This window comes from Heteronotia binoei, chromosome 21, assembly GCF_032191835.1.
Source record: "Heteronotia binoei isolate CCM8104 ecotype False Entrance Well chromosome 21, APGP_CSIRO_Hbin_v1, whole genome shotgun sequence".
NCBI classification, from domain to species: Eukaryota; Metazoa; Chordata; class Lepidosauria; order Squamata; family Gekkonidae; genus Heteronotia; species Heteronotia binoei.
The window spans coordinates 133,699,421-133,716,189 of record NC_083243.1 but is presented as its reverse complement, the minus strand read 5'-3'; positions in this window follow the sequence as shown (position 1 = coordinate 133,716,189).

Here is a 16,769-nt window from a genome sequence, read left to right as displayed (position 1 = left end):
TCACAAAATCCCCCAAATCTCTGAAAATACTAAAAAACAGAGTTAACAAACTGAGGTCATCTACTCTAATACAATCTATTAAGGATGCTGAGGGGAAAATTCATTCTAAGTCTTCAGATATAGTAAATATATTTCAAAAGTTTTACCAAAATCCCTACACTTCAGAGAATCCTTCTAAAGAGTCAATCAGAAACGATTTAACTTCTATTGGATATGACATTAAACTATTCCAAGACCATTATCAATTTTTTGAACAACCTATTACCCCCATAGAAATATTGGATGTTATGAGATCTTTGAAAAATAATAAAGCTCCAGAAAATGACGGCCTACCCATTGAATTTTATAAAAAATTTCAAAGCTCTTTAGTAGAACCTCTATGTGTAACCCGCAATAATGTTATGCTCAAGGGAGAAATGCCAAAATCATGGTTCAAAGCTAAAATAACTATTACCAAAGCAAGGGAAAGATAAATTATATCCCGACCATACAGGCCAATTTTGGTGTTAAACCATGATTTTAAAATTTTCTCTTCCATTTTGGCATCAAAACTAAACAAAATTATAACTTCATATATACATCCAGATCAATCTGGTTTTATGCCAGAGAGATCAATAACAGACAATATTAAAAAAACGCTAAATCTTATACATTATGGGAAAGAAGAAGCCATTGAATCAGTAATATTGTCCATTGATGCCGAAAAGGCCTTCGACAAGGTGGAAGTCCCCTATTTACAAACGGTGCTGGAGTTTATGGGGTTTAGCCCTAATTTTATGCAGTCTCTCATTTCTATTTATTTAGAACCTAAAGCCCAAATTGTAGTTACTGGCTATGTTTCAGAACCTTGGAAACTACTTAGAGGAACTAGACAGGGATGTCCACTATCCCCAATACTCTTTGCCATATCCCTGGAACCCCTTGCATTTGCTGTTAGGAGCAATAGCAATATTGCAGGTATTGTCATCAGGAAGGAAGAATATAAAATGAGCTTATTCGCAGATGATGCCATCTTCTATCTGTCAAACCCTTGCTCTTCATTACGTACATTAATGGAGAAAGTTCATAAATTTAGCTCAGTTTCAGGGTTCACTATAAACTATTCAAAATCAGAAATACACCCTATTTCATTACCACACAAAATATACCCTATTTCATTACCACAGTGGAGAGCCAGTTTGGTGTAGTGGTTAAGTGTGTGGTCTCTTATCTGGGAGAACCGGGTTTGATTCCCCACTCCTCCACTTGCACCTGCTAGCATGGCCTTGGGTCAGCCATAGCTCTGGCAGAGGTTGTCCTTGAAAGGGCAGCTGCTGTGAGAGCCCTCTCCAGCCCCACCCACCTCACAGGGTGTCTGTTGTGGGGGAGGAAGGTAAAGGAGATTGTGAGCCGCTCTGAGACTCTTCGGAGTGGAGGGTGGGATATAAATCCAATATCTTCAATCTTCAATCTTCACAGTCTACTCATGCGAAAATTGCAATTACATTTCTGTTTAAATGGGTTAAAAGCAAATTTAGGCACTTGGGTATAGATATTCCTCTGAATCTCAAAGATTTATATAGCTGTAACTTAAAACCAGTTGATGCTTCTTTTAAGCAAAGCCTAACTGAATGGAATAAACTTAATTTAATGTTGCTTGAAAAAATAGACATTTTAAAAACATTGGTACCACCTAAATATCTGTTTCTTTTCCAAAACATACCAGTTCCAATACCCTCTAAAGATACTTGCAACAAACAGTCTCTCTTTATAAACTTTCTGTGATCAAACAAGACACCAAGACTTAGCTTCTCTCTGATGACAAGGCCATGTAAAAAGGGAGGCTTAGGTGCTCCACATCTTGAGACATATTATTTAGCTGCTAATCTGGACCAATTGTTCTATATGCCAAATCACAGCTAAATAAAGCCTAGGTAAAGATGGAAGCTTCCTATTTGAATAATGACCCTACATGAAACCATCTGGAATAAACATAGAGACAGGCGTTTTAAATCAACACCTAACCCCTTCTTAAATTTTACTTTAGGCCTATGGGACAAATATGGGCATGTCTTAGCACCAGGGGTATCCCCTGAGGCTAGTTTTTTGGGCCAGCATTGGTTTCCACCAGGAAGAGATATAAATCACTTTCAGGTATGGAGGAAAACTGGACTTTAATAATAATAATAATAATAATAATTTTTATTTGTATCCTGCCCTCCCCGCCGAAGCAGGCTCAGGGCGGCTCACAGACATGGAAGTACCATGATTACATTTAATACATTATAAACTGGGCGACATAATTTTCAACAATTTCATACTTCCTAAATCTCAACTTGAACTTTAATACTTCACTCAGATCCCCTGGATTTTATACCACCAAATCTACTTTTCAATTCATAGTTCTAAGATCTTAACCCAACTACAACGCCCACCAACATCCTTTGAGAAGTTAATACATAAGAATACATAAGAAAACATTGAATTCCATTGTTCTGTACTTAGGGTTTTTCCAATGTCCCTATGCCAAGCTTTTTGCTGATTGGAAACTTCTTCCCAAGTTTTCTGATTTACTATTATTTATAACCTTCTTAATCAGAAAACTTGGGAAGAAGTTTCCAATCAGCAAAAAGCTTGGCATAGGGACATTGGAAAAACCCTAAGTACAGAACAATGGAATTCAATGCGGTCCTTTTCCCTGTTTAAAACGTATTCATTGAATGTCAAACTACAAACTTATAAGATGTTTTCCAGGTGGTATATGACTCCACACAAACTGTTTTTAGCAAAAACAAAATCAACTCCCAATTGTTGGAAAGGATGTTTACTGACGGGCACATTTAGTCACTGTTGGTGGGATTGCCCTAGAATTCAGGTTTTTTGGATAGAGGTTATTCAGATTATAAACAATATCTTAAATTGTTCTTTTCCTTATACTTCTGAGTCAATCCTGCTTAATCATTGGCCAACCTTAAAACTTCCTCAAGAAAGAATTAGCTCTGTTGTGTCTGCTAGCTGCCAAAACAGTAATAGCAAGGTACTGGAGACAAAACAAGATACCTTCAACACAACGATGGTGTGAAAAAGTATGGGAAATAGCTGCATTTGACAAACTTGCTACACAGATATATGTGGCTGAAGTTCCAATGAGGAAGAATGAGTTCTTGGAAAGATGGTATTCCTTTTTCGAATATGTTAATTGTAATGATAATTTTATATGTAAGATTCCACAAAAATATATTAAGTTTTCTTTCTACTGATAATATGGAAAAAAATGATATATTGCAGGGGTGGCCAACGGTAGCTCTCCAGATGTTTTTTTCCTACAACTCCCATCAGCCCCAGCCATTGGCCATGCTGGCTGGGGCTGATGGGAGTTGTAGGCAAAAAACATCTGGAGAGCTACCATTGGCCACCCCAATATATTGTCTAGGACAATTGACTTTGAGGAGGTCATAATGATCTATAACCTTTGATATAATGCTGCATTGCCAAGTCCTGCAACTGTTACTGTATTTAAGTGTTAATTTATGGGTTTTACTGTGTTAATGTTAAAGGAAAAAATAAAACATGAGGGGAAAAAAGAGGGAGTGGAAATGGAACAGTGATCTGGTTCCCTATTCTGGAGAATTTCGCCATCCCTGTTTCAGTTTTAAAGGTTTTTACTAGTTTTCTAGAAGTTAAGGGTCAAGGGTAAGAGGGAGTAAGAAATTATAGTTACAAATTAATCTTAATCTGCATATAGTATACTTTCATAGAATACAAGTTTGCATCTAATATACTTTCTTAAAATACATAAATTGTCACATATTATTATCTCTTAGCTTTAGATTATCAACATTTTGATACTTTTATACTGTAAGTCTTCCTGTCAAAATGCCTATTCAAATTGTCATTTCCAGCAAGGGCAATCTTATAATAAAAAATACAGGCAAAAGGAGATATAACTTCACACCAAAGAATCTTAAGAGTCTTGAGTATCTAACCAAGTATAGAATTTCAACCAGTATTTTATTGATGCTGGGAAGAATAAATTTATAGAAGATTTTATAACAATTGACTGAAACAGATTAGGGAGGGCAATTAAATTAATTAATTTAAGATATAGGAAGTGGGTCTTGCGGTTGGAGTCAGAGGGGTTAGTAAGAGGACAGCTAGAACGATAGACCGGGAGAATCGGTAAGTAAGATCTGAGAGTTCTACTTAGTGCAGCCGCAATGTCCGGCCAAGGGATTCCAGTGCTCCTGGGGAGGGGAAGGTATGACGGTGGGAGTAGACAGTTATATAAAGGAAGGAGACAGAGACAAAAAGGGGCTCGGCCGCCTTCCAGTCTACTTCCCATCCCAACGGTGGCAGGTAGTGGGACCAAGAGGAATTGCTCGCCTCTGTCATTGGTGTTATGCAACGCCAGGTCCATAAACAACAAGACCGCAACCCTGAGGGAGTTTTTGCTCCAGCAGGATGTGGACCTGGCTTGTGTGACCAAGACCTGGGTGAGGGACGGGGAGACAGTAGCACTCTCCCAAATGGCCCCCCCGGGATACTCGGTCTTTCACCAATCACGGATCAGCGGGCGGGGGGAGGAGTGGCGTTACTCATACAGGAGGATTACTCCTTTCGGGCCCTCCCGGACCCAAGGATTGATGGTATCGAATGTGCCGGTTTAGCGTGGGATGCCGGAGAGGGGTTGGCAGTCTGGTTGGTGTACCGTCCGCCTAACGCACCAACCAGCGCCTTACCATCACTATTGGAGGCAGTGGCAGGCTGGGCGTTGAGGTTCCCGAGGCTTATGGTCTTGGGTGACTTCAACGTCCATGCTGACGACACGGCCTCCACTCAGGCGATGGACCTAGTGTCTTCCATGGCGACACTGGGGCTCTCTCAACTTGTTACAACTCCCACGCATCAAGCCGGTCACACACTAGACCTGATCTTTGCGTCCGGGATTTCGGTGAGCGATATCACGGTAGAAGCGGTACCATGGTCGGATCACCTAGCCCTTAAGGCCCGTGTGGGGACGCCACACCAACCCTGTATGGGTGGAGAGCCTATTTTGGCTCGCCCCCGGAGCCTGATGGACCCGGAACGGTTCCAAACGGCCCTGGGGGATCCTTGGCCCACTAGCAATTCCCTCGATGGCCTTGTGGAGACCTGGCAAGACCGGCTAACCAGGGCCATCGACGAAATAGCACCTCGGCGCCCTCTGCGCCGTCGTACGAGACTGGCACCATGGTACACCTCGGAATTGCGCCAGCTCAAACAAGGGCTCAGATGACTAGAGAGGCAGTGGAGACATACTCGGGACAAAGCAATGAGAACATCCTACAGAACGTTTATGAAGTCTTATGAGATGGCAGTCAAGGCTGCAAAGAAAAACTACTTTGCAACCAAGATTGCATCCGCAAATTCGCGCCCAGCACAATTGTTTAGAATAATTGGGGATCTTATAACATTGCCACAAGGCAAACCAAACATTAGAGAATTGGAGATTGGCTGTGAGGCATTTGCGAAATATTTTGCTGATAAAATCTCATTGCTCCGCCAAGACCTGCCTACCACCTTGGAAACAGTGAGTGAAATTGAGGCTCCGTGCCTGTCTTCAGGTTTGGTTCTGGATCACTTCGATCCGCTCAACCTGGAGGAAGTTGATGGGATCCTCTCCGCTGCTCGCCCAACAACATGTGATTTGGATCCGTGCCCCTCTTGGCTGATTAAATCTTGCCAGAGGGAGCTCAGATGTCCTTTATGGGACATCATAAATAGATCCCTCGCAGAGGGGCATTTCCCAACGCCTTTGAAAGAGGCGTTGGTTCGCCCTCTCCTAAAAAAATGTACAGCAGACCCGGCCGAATTGGCGAATTACCGTCCGGTGTCTAATTTACCATTTTTAGGTAAAATTATTGAGAGGGCAGTGGCATTGCAGCTACAGAGATTCCTAGATGACGCTTCCGTTCTTGACCTGTGCCAGTCTGGGTTCCGACCGGGCCATGGGACGGAGACAGTGCTGGTCACCTTGGTGGATGACCTCCAGCGGCATCTGGATCGGGGCGGCGCTGCGGTACTGATGTTATTAGACCTGTCGGCGGCATTTGACACAGTCGACCACCAGTTGCTAAAGCGCCGCCTCGCCGACATAGGGGTTGGGGGGTTGGCCTTGCAATGGCTTTCCTCCTTCCTCTCCGATCGGGGACAAAGGGTGGCCATTGGGGGTGAACGATCCCAGAGGCACACACTTGACTGTGGGGTGCCTCAGGGAGCAGTTCTCTCCCCAATGCTGTTTAACATTTATATGCGCCCCCTTGCCCAGATTGTCCGGAGGTTCGGGCTGGGCTGCCATCAATATGCAGATGACACCCAGCTCTATCTACTAATGGATGGCCGGCCTGGCTCCGCCCCAGGGAACCTGGATCGGTCCTTGCAGGCTGTAGCGACGTGGCTCAGATTGAGTGGATTGAAACTGAATCCAGCGAAGACAGAGGTCCTTTGTGTGGGTCGCGGCGCCCTGGGAGGGGAAATAGCTCTCCCAACTTTTGACGGCGCACCATTGGAACCAGCGCGCCAGGTAAAAAGTTTGGGTGTTTTACTGGAGCCTTCATTATCAATGGAGGCCCAGATAGCAGCCACTGCCAAGTCAGCATTTTTCCATCTGAAGCGGGCAAGGCAGCTGGCCCCCTTCCTGGAACGCCACGACCTCGCAACAGTGATCCATGCAACGGTCACCTCAAGATTGGACTACTGTAATGCCCTCTACTTGGGGCTACCTCTGTGCCGGACCCGGAAGCTGCAGCTGGTGCAGAACGCGTCGGCCAGGCTACTATTGGGGCTCTCGAAATGGGAGCACATACGGCCGGGGCTGCGTGGACTGCACTGGCTGCCAATTACCTACCGAGTCCAGTACAAAGTGTTGGTTATCACCTTTAAAGCCCTATATGGCCGAGGACCAGCCTACCTAAGGGACCGTCTCTCCCCATATGAACCCCAGAGGGCACTGAGGTCAGTGGGTAAAAACAAAATGACCATCCCTGGACCGAGAGAGGTCAAACTCCAAAACACCAGAGCACGGGCCTTTTCAGTTGCGGCACCTGCACTGTGGAACCAGCTTCCGGAGGAAGTGCGGGCCCTGCGGAACCTTGACCAGTTCCGCAGGACCTGCAAGACCGCCTTTTTTAGACAAGCCTATAATGACATCGACTGCTGAGTTGCCTGGTACAAAGAACCGCCATCTATAATATTATCTAAACTGGCAGAACCAGCGCCAGAACAGCCTTATTGCTGCCAGATATATATATACATATAGTGTAACTTAAATTATGTATTTTAATTTAACTAACTGGTTTTTATATGTTTAATTTTAATTGTTAAATCCAAAGTTTTATTATTTATGTTAACGTATGAGCTGTTGTTAGCCGCCCTGAGCTGCCTAGGCGGGGAGGGCGGGATAGAAATAAAAGCTATTATTATTATATTATTATTATTATTATTATTTTCTTGCTTCTTCCTTAGATTTCCCAGCCAGCAACTGGGATAAGTAGTTCAGCTCCGCTGTTTCCAGAATTTTTCCCACCAAGTCCATTCTCGTGGGAGTCTCCTGAAGCTTCCATCTCTTTGCCAGAAGAATCCTGGCTGCTGTGTTAATATGTGCCAACAAATGTCTCGTCTCTTTGGAGTAGTCCTTCGGATATATGTTCAGTAAAAATAGTTCTGGTTTGAATTGAATCTGTGTCTTCATAATCTTCTGTGATAGTTTATGAACCATTTTCCAATTGTCCTTCACCATCTCACATGTCCACCACATATGATAAAAAGAACCCACCTGTTTAGTACATTTCCAACATATGTTAGATATATTAGTATACATCTTACACAATTTCTGTGGAGTTATGTACCATCTATAAAACATTTTATACAGATTTTCTTTAAAGATTACTGACTTAGTTAATTTAATGTTGAATTTCTACAGACTCTCCCATTCTTCTAACATAATGTTATGTCCCAAGTTTTTTGCCCATTGGACTATTCAATCTTTTACTACCTCATCTTGCATCTTCATCTGTAGTAGGTATGTATATAGTTTAGAAATTAGCTTTTCTTGAGGACCTAAAAGGATTTTATCAAATGGATATTGCTGTGTGTTAAAGCCTATTGTCTTGTCTTTGGCATACCTAGATTCAACTTGCATTCTCAACCACCAACTCATTTTAATGTCCATATTTTCTAGTTCTTCTCTGGTTTTCAGTTGATTATCTTTTTCTAGCAGGTCATCATATCTGTAACTCTGATTAGGTTTTAAAAGATTTGGAGGGGTGAATGTTTCCACTGGGGATACCCATCTTGGAATTTTCTGGTAAATTCTCATTTTTAACCATGACCATGTGTGGTACGAAGATTTCCAGAGCCAATAATTCTTAAAATAAGAATGTCTTTCAAGTCTTTGATACAATAAATACGCATGCCAGCTCAAATTAAGATCGTGTTCCTCTAGCAGCAATTGTCTCTTATCATTCAATAATATCCAGTCTCTTACCCACAGGAGCACAGAAGCTTTGTAATACAATTGTCAATCTGGAAGGCCCATACCTGCTCTCAGTTTAGAATCTTGCAGTATCTTTAGTTTGATTCTTGTTTTTTTGCCTGGTCAAATATATTTAGAAACCATCTTATTCAATTCTTGAAAAAAAATTATTTAAAAGTACTGGGATAGTTTGGAATAAAAATAACAGTCTTGGCAAAATGTTCATCTTTATTGAGGCTATTCTTCCCATTAAGGATAAATGCAAATAATGCCATTTCTCCAAATCTTTTTAAATTTCTTTGAGTAGTTTATCATAATTGTCCATTTTTAAACTACTACATTTGTTTGAAATGAATACACCTAAATATTTGATTCTTTTCTCATACAAAAACCATGATTTTTGTTGAAGAAGTTGGATTTGTTCTATCGTCATATTCTTTGTCAGAAATTTTGTTTTATGATAATTGATCTTCAGTCCTGCCCAGTAACCAAATTGGTTGATCTTGTTTATAAGACAGTCAATTGAATCTATTGGTTGCTCTAGTATAAAAACCAGGTCATCCGCAAAGGCTCTTAATTTGTATTGCTCACCTTTTACCACCGCTCCCTTAATACATGTATCTTCTCTTATCTGGTTATTCAATATCTCTAAGCATAAAATAAAAAAGAGTGGTGACAGTGGGCAACCTTGTCTTGTACCCTTTTGAATATCAATTGCTTCTGTTAATTCACCATTCACCATCACCCTTGCTCTTTGGGAGGAATATATTGATTCTATTGCTCTCAAGAAATTTTCACCACATTCCATTCCCTTCAGTTGTTGTAGCATAAATTGCCAACAAACATTATCAAAGGCCTTCTCCGCATCCAGACAAATTAATGCCAATTATTTCTCTGGATTCCATTATATTACACACTATTCTAACATTGTCTTTCAGATATCTTCTAGGAAGAAATCCAGCCTGATCTTGATGTATTGTGGTCTGTAGAACTTACTTCAGATGTTGTGCCAATATTGCTGCAAATGTTTTATAGTCCACATTAAAGAGAGAGATTGGCCGATAGTTTTTTATATCTTTCAGATCTGCACCTGGAATTAAGGATATTGTAGCTTCTTGCCATGAAGCTGGTATTTGGGCTTCCTCTTGAATCCTTTCAAGGAGACGTTTGAATGGTAACAGTAAGGACTTCTCATAAGCTTTATAAAATTCCTCAGGTAATCCATCTGGACTCAGGGCTTTACCATTCTTTTGAGATGCCATTGCGTCTCCCACTTCCCTTATTGTTATTGGTTCGTATAAGATTTTTTGTTGTTCTTCTGTAAATTTATTAAGATTGTTTTGGCTAATGTATTCTTCTAAATCTGCCTTATGAACTTGTTTGTCTTCATAAAAATTTTTGTTATACAATTTAACGTATCTCCTGTCTTTGAACTTTCTGTTTGTTATTCTCATCTTTCAAAACCGGTATTATTCTTTTGGCATTCTCTTTTCTCATTCTATAGGCCAACCACCTTCCAGGTTTATTAGCATGTTCAAAAAAGTTTTGTCTGGTGAATCTCAGTTTTATCTCCATCTCCTCTATGAGTAGCAAATTAAGTTGATGTTGTGTTTCTTTAACCTTATTTTGGAACGCCTATCTTGTCAATTGCACTTTTAAATTCTTTTCAGCTTCTCCTGCTTGCAACATTAATTTTTGAAAATTTTCAGTTTTTTCTTTCTTCTTCTTTGCACTGTATCTGATTGCCAGCCCCCTAAAATATGCTTTAGCAGTGTCCCAAACTACTTGCATCTTTACATCTTGAGTTATGTTCTGTTTAAAAAATGATTCCATTTCAGCCTTAGATTAAGAAAGTCTTTATCTTTCAAAACAGAATTATTTAACCTCTACGATCTTCTCATTCGTGTACCTTTGAGTTCTACTATTACAGGACTATGGTCAGATATGTCTCTTGTTTGGCTTTCTGCCTCAACTAAATCTTTAACCAAATTTGTAAAGAACCAACACATATCAATTCTTGACCACATTTGATGACTGGCAGAATAGTATTAAAATCTTTCAAATTTGAGTTTCTTGTTCTCCATACATCAACCAGATCCAGTTCTCCTACTAGCTTCCAAAAGCTTGTTGGTAGTTGACGACTTTTGATTTTAGTATGTTTATGTATTTTTTTGTCCAGCTGTCTGTCAGAGACGGCATTAAAATCTCCTACTATGCAGTATTCTGCATATTCCAGATTTGACAACTTGAAATGTAAATCTTGGAAAAATTTCTCTTGGTGATCATTCGGGGCATATATATTTGCCAGTAGGATTTTTTTATTGTCCACTGTGACTTCCACTAGAAGAATTCTTCCATCTTCAGAAGCGTACTGTAATTGTGGGTTGAATTTATCCTTGACATAAATTGCCACTCCTTTTTTCTTTTTGTTCATGTCTGTTGCTGTAAACAAACTGCCAAGTTTCTTATTTTTCAAAAGGTGCTGATCTTTAGCTAAAATATGGGTTTCTTGTAAACAAATTACCCAAATTTGGGCAGAAAAACTCGGCTTATACTCGAGTATATACGGTAGGTGAAGGGATCGGTGATTTACCTTCTCAATTGTTTTTTTTAATTGTTTCTTTAAAGCCAGTTGCAGCTTTATTTTCCATCCTTATTACTATATTTGCACTCATAACCACAAGATCCATATACTGCCTCTTGAAAGTTTGTTTTGAAACTCAATGTTCCTGTTTATATTAGATAAGCTAGTATCTGCTAGACAAAATACCAGTATTATATGGTAATTTTAGAGAAACAGCCTTCTAGCTTCTATCAACAATTTACCAAACCCAAAACAATGATAAAGCTTAGAGTAAACAAAATCTTTTTAGTACAGCATCCTTAGTGCCACCTAGCCAAAACAGTTCAACTCACTAAAACAGAAACAGTTCACTGTGACGTCTCTTCTAACGATGATAGTTCAATAAGATCCAAGTCTTAGCAAACTCATCCAACTGCTCCAGGTTATGAATTGTAATCCAGGGATGGATGCCCCATTTGTAATCCACAGGTGAAATCAAAAATTAAACAAACAGCCCAAGAGAAAAAAAAAAAGAATAAACCAGAACGAATTAATCCAGATATTCTCAAAATAAAAATAACAAAAGTAAAAAAAAATTCCAAATATAATATGGAAAATGGGGAAAATGAATATATAAAAATAAAAAGCCAGAAATATTCAAACCATATGAAAAATAGGACCAAAATTAAAGGGTTATATCCATAATATCCACCATCAGGAGTTTATAATCCACTTTAAAAATTTGCATAGGTGTTCTTCCTTTATCCAACAATCTAGCTATGTTTTATAGTCCAATATACAAAGCCTACCAAGATTTAAGTGTCTATTTAAAGCTCACATAACTTTGTTCAGAGTACTTCATCATAACCTTCAAATTGCTTCTTATACCAGCTATCCTTCTCATCCATATATACTTGCAAGCAACTTTCCCAAAGCCAAGTCTTTCTCCAGAAGGAAGTTTAAAACAAGTCAATTCAATTTAGCCATCAAGTCTTTTTCTATATTTAGAAACTGGTGTGATTCATATTTCTCTTGCAAGGATTGTAAAAGTCACTAGATTAGGCAGGAACTTTTGGAAGCCTCGGAGAAGAAAGAGAGAGAGTCCCCCCCCCTTTCTCAGCCTTTGCCTCTGTCTATGTTCTGCTTCAGTCCCAGCTCTTCACTTTCCCTGTTTAGAAAAACAATACCTCAGGATTTGATATTAGAAAGAAAGAGAGCTTACAATCTTCATAACGATGATGCAGCTTGTCCAACTCATGCAGAATCGCTAACTGAAGAGACGAAAAGAAGAAGTCTGGCAGTCAATCCCAGTGCCATAGCGATCGGGACTTCCGGGGTTGGAAAATGCCGAGCTGAACTTCTTCTCAGAAAAGGAGCAGGCTGGAACTTCTGTTTGTGGTAGTGGAAGGCAATCTAATGCCTTCTGCCTCCTTTTCTCAGTCAGAGATCAGTCCAAGATATGCACAGGAAACTTTGAGGAGATTTACCTTAGCTAAAAAGGAGTCCCGGGGGGGCTCCTTTGAGGTTTTAGGGGTCTCCGGAGAAAAGTTGCATTTTCATCCTGCAGAAGTTTCCAGAGTCATTTATTTGACATAAGCTCGACAGGATCCTAATCTTCTTTGATACTGCTAAACATCTAAAGCTATACAAGACCTGTGTTGATCTGGATAACTACAGAAAAGGTACAGGTTGCTTTCATTCCGGGACTAATTAAAGTTAAACAAAATGAAATCAGAAGGTGGGAAATTGAAATCTAGAAAGCTTGGAAGAAGAAGGGGAGAAGGGGTGAAATTTGGATGGATTACCATGATGGATTACAAATTATTATCTTGGAATGTAAATGGACTAAATTCACCACAAAAAAGAAAGACAATGTTTCATTGGATTCAAAAGCAAAATTGTAATATAGTTTGTTTACAAGAAGTACATATCAAACAAAAGGATTACAAATTTTTATGGAATAAGCAATTGGGACTAGAATTTCATTCATTGGCTGAACAGAAGAAAAGGGGAGTGATTGTTTATATTAAACAAGAATTGGACCCGAAATTAGTGTTTAAAGATAAAGATGGAAGATTTTTAGTGGTAGAAATAATATTAAATGCAAAAGTAACGTTGTTACTGGGACTGAATGCACCAAATGGAGCAAAGGATGCTTTTTTTAAAGACATTATACAACAATTTGATGAAGTGACATATGATCAAGTTTTGATAATCGGGGACTTTAATGGAACAATTAAGAACACACTGGATAGGTCTGGAAAAAAAAATAAGGAAGGAAAATTGCCAAAGTTTTTTTTTTAATTGGTCAAACAAGAACATTTGGAGGATATATGGAGGAAATTTAATCCTGAAGTATGGGACTATACCTTTTTTCCAGCAAGACATAAAACTTTTTCCAGAATTGACATGTTGTGGGGTACTAAAGATTTAGGCCCTATAACAAAGAAAATAGAGGTTTTACCTAAAATAGGGGCTAATCATAACCCAATAATGTGGATTACAAAATTGTCTAAAAAGTCAAGAAGATGGAGATTGAATGAAGATTTACTACAGAATAAAGAAATAGCGAAATCTCTAGAAAATGAAACTAAAGCTTTCTTCCAAATAAACGATAAAGAAGATATAGAATTTCAAACGATGTGGGATGCTTCTAAAGTAGTAATGAGAGGAATACTGATTGCATTGAATAATAAAGACAAGAGGGCAAAAGAAAAACAGATGCTGGACATTCAAAATGAAATAAAGAAAAAAGAAGGGGAACTGAGAAAAAGACCAGGGAAAAAGAAAATTATGAGGGAGATTACAATATTACAAACACAAATGAGATATTTGTTAAATAAAGAACTGGAATGGAATCTGAAAAGCTTGCAGCAGAAATCTTTTGAGGGAGCAAATAAATCTGGAAAATATTTGGCCTGGCAACTGAAGAAAAAGAGAGAGTAAAATTCTTAATAAAATTGTGGTGAAGAGAGGTGGTAGATCAAGAAGGAATAAAAAGAGAATTCTTTAAATATTATGCTAAATTATTTAAGGGTGTTAAAATAAAGAAAGAAAAGATGGAAGAATATTTACAAAAGATTAAAATAGCACCCTTAACAGAAAATATGGGAAAAGTTTTGAATGATCCAATTGAAAAAATAGAAATTGAAGCAGCAATTAATGCAATAAAAATGGAAAAGCACCTGGGCCAGATGGATATACAGCTAAATTTTTTAAAACCTTCAAAGAGGAGTTAATACCGAAACTTCAGAAATTGATGAACATGATAAGAATAAAAGGGAAAATACCAAATACGTGGAAGGAAGCTGTTATTTCGTTGATTCCAAAGGAAGATAGAGATGTCACGAATGTAAAAAATTATAGACCAATCTCACTATTAAATAATGACTATAAAATATACACAAGAATCTTGGCAGATTCTTGTGTATTAGAACTGTTGTAAATATTGTAGAATATTATGAAAGACATCCAGAAAGGAAGTAGCATTATTTTTTGTGGATGCAGAGAAAGCATTTGATAATTTAAATTGGGACTTTATGTTTGCAGTAATGGAGAAAATGGAGTTGGGGAAAAACTGAACATATGTATAAGGCTATGTATAAATGCAAGGCTATGTATAAATGCAGATCTTACAGAAGACATGGTAATTAGCAAAGGTACAAGACAAGGCTGTCTGCTTTCCCCACTGTTGTTTATAATGACTCTTGAAATCTTACTGATGCAAATCCAAGAAGTTAAAGAAATAGAAGAAATAAAAGTAAAAGGATTTATTTACAAATATAGAGCATTTGCAGATGATATGTTTATAAATGAAAATCCTATACAAGTCACACCTTTGTTGTTAGCTAAAGTACAAGAATATGGGGAATTGGTGGGACTTTGTATTAATAAAAAAAAATCAAAACTTCTATGTAAAAATATACAAGTAAATAAGCAAAAGGAATTGCAGAGGCTAACAGGTTGTGAAGTTACCTCTAACGTAAAATATTTGGGTGTGGAGATAACAATGAAAAATATTGATTTGTTCAAAAATAATTATGAGAAGCTATGGCGTAAAATGGATGAAGATATGTTAAAATGGAATAAACTTAATTTGTCATTGCTAGGCAGAATAGCTGCAATTAAAATGAATATTCTACCACGAATAATGTATTTGTTTCAAACTATCCCGATTGTAAAAGATAGTAAACAATTTAATAGGTGGCAAAGAAAAATTTCAGAGTTTCTGTGGGCTGGGAAGAAACCAAGGATTAAATTGAAAATTTTAACAGATGCAAAAGAGAGAGGCGGATTCCAATTATCAGATTTAAAATTATATCACGAAGCAGTTTGTTTAGTGTGGATAAAAGAATGGATGATGCTATTAAACAAAAAACTCTTAGCGTTGGAAGGTCATGGAAATAAATTTGGCTGGCACGCTTATATGTATTATGGAGGGGAAAAGATGGATGGTTTTTTCTCTCACCATTATATATGAAATAATTTGCTAAATACATGGATGAACTATAAGAAATATGGAGATGAGAGAAAACCATTATGGATAGTGCCAGCAGAAGTAATAAAAATAACAGCTGAGACGGGGGAAGAAAAGTGGTTGTCATATAGTCAACTATTAAAAATACAAAGTGTCAAAATAGAATTGAAAACTGCTGAAGAGCTGAATAATAAATAGGATTGGTTCCAAATGCAACAAATAAAGAGCTTGGTGGATAATGCTATTAAAATGGAAGAAATAAGAAAAGAGCAAACAAAAATGGAAAGAGTTCTGCTTGGAGACAATGAAAAATTAATTTCAAAACTATATAAATTACTTTTAAAATGGTCTACGGAAGATGAAGTAGTGAAATCTCAAATGATTAAGTGGGCAATAAATGTAAATAAAGAAATACAGATGGAAACTTGGGGATATTTGTGGAAGAATTCTATGAAGCTTTCGACGTGTCATAGTATTAAAGAGAACTGTTTTAAAATGATGTATAGATGGTATATGACTCCTAAAAAGTTGGCAAAGATGAACAATAAGATGCCAGACAGATGCTGGAAATGTAAAAACATGGTTCTTTCTACCATATGTGGTGGACTTGTGAAAGAGCAAAAAAGTATTGGCAGATGATTCAACAAGAAATTTCTAGGATCTTGGGATATGAATTTAAGAAAATTGCAGAGACTTTTCTGCTGGGATTACAAATGGAAAAATGTCCAAAAGAAGATAGAACTATAATTTGGTACTTGCTTTCAGCTGCTAGGACATTATATGCGCAGTTGTGGAAGCAAGAAAAAATACCATAGAAATGGGATTGGATTGTAAAAGTTATGACATGGAGTGAAATGGACAAATTAACAAGAATTTTAAGAGACTATGACTTAGAAGTTTTTAAGATGGAGTGGAAAAAGTTCAGAAGATATGTAGAAAAAGAGTGGAAAATAAAAGGACATAGGACAATTTTTGATGATTAAGTCTTAGAAGGAAGAAGAACGTAATTTTTTTTTATTAGTTAAGGGTACCTTTTAATATTAGTATTATAAGTAAATAACACCAGCGGGGCTCAAGTAACGGGGGGAGGGGTGGTTAGAAAGTAACATATGGCATAGATAAAAAGAAGTTATTAATGATGCAGGAATAAGATATTGTTACCATATGTTACTAAATAAAAATTAGGGTTTGTAGAATCTTTCGGACTCAAGTGCCGTGTTCTACTGGAGAAAGTTTTT